The following is a 6,000-nucleotide window of genomic DNA, read 5'->3' on the forward strand; positions in this document are numbered from 1 at the left end:
GGATAACAAGCAACTTTATTTCACGATGAGAAAGGACTTAAGTGATTCACGTTACTAAAAATTTGCTTTAGTTACTTAGGCCGGCCAAGATTTTGTTGGCAGACAACCTTAGGTATAGTCACCATTTAGCCATGTGCTCCTTTACTGCTCAATACCTATACTTCCATCAACTCTCTGAATGACACAAGATTAACTACAAAGGGTATATAACAGTTTCATCTTCATCAGTAATTGTATTGATTATATTAGACAAAATCAAAACGTATATGAAATCAAATATTTCTTAGTAATAAATGTCATGACAAATTGATATAATTACAGAGTATGTGAAAGAATATTGTAGTCAACTGAAGACATTCTTGCATACATCAAACATAGCATAATAAGAACTGCTTATCATAATCCAGCAGCATAAGAAAAATTATATTGATCATGGGAGGCTGGGAAAGAAGATTTAACCATACAGCTAGCATATCCTAGCATCATAATATCCTCAGAGGAATAGGATCTAAAGGAAATGTGGCTATTCAAGACATTCAAAACTCCATATAAATAATAGTATAATTAATTCCCAGCAGCCAGGTAAAGACATTCTCATGCTCAATGCAGAAGTGGCAAACCCTAGAATTTTTCAATGTTTTTTAAAGGTACAGGCACTCTTCTCCTGAATTCAATGTGTGTTAAAAAACAGACATGCAGCAATAAATTCTAGAAGGGGGCTTGTTGGAAGGATGTATGTCAGGTTGGTACCTTCTTCAGAGCTATAAATAAAGTAGGTAATCTACTTTTGTAATCTTAGGATTCACATTGCATCTAGTAATAAATCACATTGGCTATCACAACAATAACTATGAGGTGTGATGTGGTGGTTGTTCATTTTATTCATTAACTATGAGGTTGGGGGTTCAATCCTGATCCTTAGAAATGGAACACATTTTATGATCAACTGTTTACCTCTTTAGAAAGCACCTACGACGAAAGGATTAGTCATTGTTACTGGCTGGTTCCAACCAAAAATAAAGAATAGTGCACAAAGTATTGAGGTGATGCGGACATGTTTTAGCTAACAGACTTGTCCAATGCTCTTTATCGGCAAGAACTAATTTTTTCTATTGAACCACAGCAACCATGTAATACGTATGCATTTAAGTCATACAACAAATCATTAAGACACTAATTGAGCGCAACGCATTTTATTGCAGACTAATTTTTTTAAAATAAAAACTTGGTTTGCAAGTACAGAAACCCTTATGAAAGCTACATTTCTGTTATTGAAATGATTTTAAAAAATAAAACTTAAAAATAGAGAATGAAGAAGTTAACCTATTGGTGAACCATTAGAACCTATATAAGCTTAAGCTAATTCGTAAAAGACTAAAGAGCAACCAATTGGTCTATACTCTGACTCACAAAGTAAACATAATCTTAAGAATCAAGGATCCCAAGCACAACAACATTAAATCAAACAGGCTATATGCTACCAGAATGAAAGAACACTTAACCTCCAAGCTTGATATGAAAATTTTATTTGATGCTCCAATAAGATCATGTTCTCCACTCCTTTCCAGAGGCAGTTAGCCATTTTCATCAAATGTCATATAGCATGAGAAACAAAAAGTACAGAATAACTCCTAGAGTATTTGGTAATGCTATGGGAATATGAAAAGTAAACCCAAGAACGATGTAAACAATTGGCAACTAAAGTACAGTAATGTACAATGGCTTCACATATTTGTATTTCAACTACAAGATTATAAAGGTATTTAAATTTTATTTAATGAATATACCAAAGTTGTACTTCAATTCGGACTCCTTAGGAAGAGTATCTCTTGAGGAAGAGTACTATTTCAGTTACGAATCTTGTCCAAACTACACCATGAACAAATCCAGATTCTCGCTACCACACATGGTTTCACCCCTCGCATGCTCATATCTAATAAAAAAGTATATATATATATATATTTGAAAATCAACTGGACTTTTTATAACAAATTAAACCAGATCAAAACAAAAGAAGTTTTTCAGCCGTATTGGGCTTAAACCAAAAAGAAACATCCAACAAAAACTAAAAAAACAAAACAACAGGACAAACTCAAACAGGAATGGCCCATAAAAAACAAAATTAAAACAATTTAAAAAAAGGAAACCTAATCCTAGTCAAGTCAATCACAACAGCTGGACATCACAATACATTGTCTCTTCACATCACCGTCCCAGCTTTAATGATAGCAGTTTCCAAAAGATTTTTACTCTTCTGCTATCAATTTTCTTTGAAGCCTTCTTTAATCTTTTCAGTTTGGTTGTCTCGGCCGCCGGTTCTCTCGTTCACGATGAACATGGCCTGGAACCACCCCCGATAGGTAATGTCCTTGTTATGAGCTGAAATGCTAGCAGAAGAATTTTCACAGCCAAAGTCAAAACGGGGAGTTTTAAGATTAATGATACGGAGCGTTTTTGTTATAACAGAATAGTCTACGTCATTTTATTTGTAACCTCTTTAAATCTGCATGTTTTGCATGAGATATTCAAGGAATTACTCATCAAACAATTCTCTCAGTCTTTCTCTTTTCTCTTTCAAATCTTTCTCTATTCTCTATTCGGATTTTCTCTCGTATCAAGGGTATCAGAGCTTTCACGATTCCTCTGATGGTCGGCGGCGGTGTATCGACAAGGTTGCAAAAGGAGGTGGGCAGTATGCAGCAAGAGATTTCAAAAATTCAAGAGGAAATCGTGCAATTGGAGACCAAAATGGAAAACCGACTGCAGGATTTCAAAATCGAGTTCAGGGCTGATCTTCAAGCTTTGTTGAGTCAGTATTTTGGACCACCACCGGCTAGTTCATCCGCAAATGTTCCACAGGACAAAGGGAAAGGAGTTTTGGGAGCTCCTTTTGGGTTCTTACCCAAGAATACCGAGATACCCCAGATGCAAGCGGATCCTTTGGTTTCTGATGGAGGTAATTTACGGATGAAGAATTCTTCGTTTGTGTTAGGAGCTTCTGCTACACTTAGCCGTTTGGAATGTCCCAAGTTCGACGGCACCGATTTTCGGGGATGGTGGACCAAGTTGGAGCAATACTTTGAAACGGAAGGTACCTCTGATGCTTGTAAGGTTCGCCTTGTAATGTTGCACTTGGAGGGCTGAGCTTTGGAATTGCATCATTTCTATTCTCAGCGTCATGGAGGTTTGTATATGCTGTCTTGGCCGGCATATATAAAGAGCCTTCAGGATCGTTTTAGTTGTGGGACATTTGGGGATCCCATGAGGGAACTGGTCAACCTCAAACAATAAGGTACTGTTGAGCAATTTCAAGATCTTTTTGTAGGGTTACTTAATCAACTATAATTGCCTGAATCATATGCTCTTAGCATTTTTCTAGGGAATTTGAAAGCTAAAATAGGTCATTACTTGGATCTATTCGCCCCATCAACACTAATGGAAGCTTTCCAGTTAGCTAAAAAAATTAAAGTTCTCGTTTTGAATTCGAGGAAAGGGTCTGCAACTCTTGGTGTTATTCCCCTAAAACTTTTAGTAATGCTTCTATAGTATCAAAACATTCTTCTTTTCCCACGAAATCTGTAGCGAGTGGCCAGTCCGCTACTAAGGTCTCATCCAACAACTCAGGGTCCAAGAGCATATCTCCAGCTTTGATGGCCGAAAGGAAACAGAAAGGGCTTTGTTTTTGGTGCGGGGTTAAATATCATGCGGGACATAAATGCATGAAATCCCAATTGTATCAGGTTCTAATGGAACCTCACTCTGATGGTGGGAATGAGGAATTTCAAGAATTTTCTGACAAGTTAGAAGCAAGCGAGAATGGGGAGGAAAGGATTAGATCACCTACAATATCGTTGAACGCTCTGACGGGGTTGCAGGGACACAATACCAAGAGAATGGTAGCTACAGTAGGGACTAATGTGGTTATCATCTTGGTTGATTCAAGGAGCACGCATAATTTTGTTGATTTGAAACTGGTCAATAGATTGTATTGGCCAGTGGTGCAACAAGAGCAGCTGAGAGTCTCCATAGCGAATGGAAGTAGCCTGTTTACTAGGGGGCTATGTAAAGGGGTTACGTGGGAGGTGCAAGACCATAAGTTCACAACTGACTTCATGGTGCTATCTTTAAAGGGGTGTGATATGGTATTAGGTGTCAGTGGCTCCTGTCGCTCGGAGACATTATTTGGAATTTTAGCTCCTTAACCATGCAGTTTCAGTTAGCAGGGGAATCTTGTGTTCTTCAAGGCATTGTGCCCGGGTCATTAGCAGCTGGTAGTAAGGGATCACATCCGAGATGTTTCGCAGCTATGGGGCAAACAATGGGACTTTTCTCAGCTATTTTGAGCTCTCCTGAGCAGATGATGCTCTCAACCAAAGAGGACAAGGGCTATGCAAACCAGCTTCAAGAGCTGTTGAGGGAGTTCGATGATGTATTTCAGGTCCCAAAGGGGTTACCACCTCGTAGGTTGTATGATCATAAAATTCCATTAAAGGATGAAGGAGCAGTGATCAAAATCCGGCCTTATAGATATCCAGAGTTTCAAAAGAACGAAATAGAGAAGCTTATCCAAGAGATGTTGCAAGCTGGAGTTATTTGTGATAGCACAAGCTCGTTTGCCTCCCCTATTTTCATGGTTAAGAAAAAAGATAGGAGTTGGAGATTATGTGTGGATTATAGGCAACTGAACCAGCAGACAATCAAGGATAAATTTCCTATTCCAGTAATTGAAGAGCTACTTGATGAACTAGGGGAAGCCAAGGTGTTTTCTAAATTGGATTTAAGGTCCGGTTACCATCAAATTCGTATGTGGGAATCTGATGTGCATAAAACTGCATTTCGCACACACGAGGGACACTATGAATTCCTAGTGATGCCTTTGGCCTCACTAACACACCCTCAAGTTTCCAAGCCCTTATGAACTCAATCTTTAAGGCTTTGCTACGGAAATTTGTGTTGGTTTTTTTTATGACATACTCATTTATTCAAAATCATGGTCAGAACATCTACAGCATTTGAAGGCAGTTTTGCTAATTTTAAGATAGCAACAGTTGTATGCTAGAAATGCCAAATGCTGTTTTGGTTCTTCTCATATTCAGTATCTGGGACATATTTTGCAAGAGGGTACAGTTTCTATGGACAGTTCGAAAATTGACTGCATATCAGCTTGGCCCGTCCCTCGATCAGTGAAAGAACTGCGTAGTTTCCTTGACCTCACAGGGTACTATAGACGGTTTATCAGGAATTATGGGGTGATTGCTCAACCGTTGACTGATCTGTTAAAAAAGAACGAGTAGAATTGATCTAACAGGTCTACTGAAGCTGTTATGGCACTCAAGGAAGCTATGAGCTCAGCCCCCGTATTAGCACTACCAAATTTTCAGCTAGAATTTGTTGTAGACACTGATGCTAGTGGGGTGGGTATTGTGGCAGTCTTACAATAGCAGGGTAAGCCGATTGCTTTCTTCAGCAAAGCTCTTGGGGTACGCCACCAAGCGTAATCGTTTTACAAGAAGGAGATGATGGCGGTTTTGCTGGCGGTGCGGAAGTGGCATCCTTATTTGGTGGGACGACATTTCAAAATCTGGACAGATCATCAGAGCATGCATTTTTTATCTAAGCAAATGGCTGTTACTCCACTCCAGCAGCGGTGGGTCGCGAAAATGCTGGGCTATGATTTTGAAGTGTCCTACAGAAAAGGAATCAATAATAAGGTTACTGATGCTCTCTCTAGGTATCCACAGTTCGACCACTGTCAGTACTTTCAGTTATCAACTAGTTCGGCGATTTCGGGTCTTTTGGAGCAAGTACAACAATCCTACTCGTTGGATGATCGGCTACAGAGAATTATTCAGAATGTTTTGTAGACTCAAAATAATGATCAAAAATATTCGTGGGATTGTCATTTTCTGTTCAGGAAAGGGAAAATTGTGGTGGGCAAGGTTCCTCAACTGCGTCGAGAGCTATTTCTTCACTTCCATGCCAGTGCAATCGGGGGTCATT

This window comes from Gossypium hirsutum, chromosome D12 (genome assembly GCF_007990345.1).
Source record: "Gossypium hirsutum isolate 1008001.06 chromosome D12, Gossypium_hirsutum_v2.1, whole genome shotgun sequence".
Taxonomy (NCBI): Eukaryota; Viridiplantae; Streptophyta; class Magnoliopsida; order Malvales; family Malvaceae; genus Gossypium; species Gossypium hirsutum.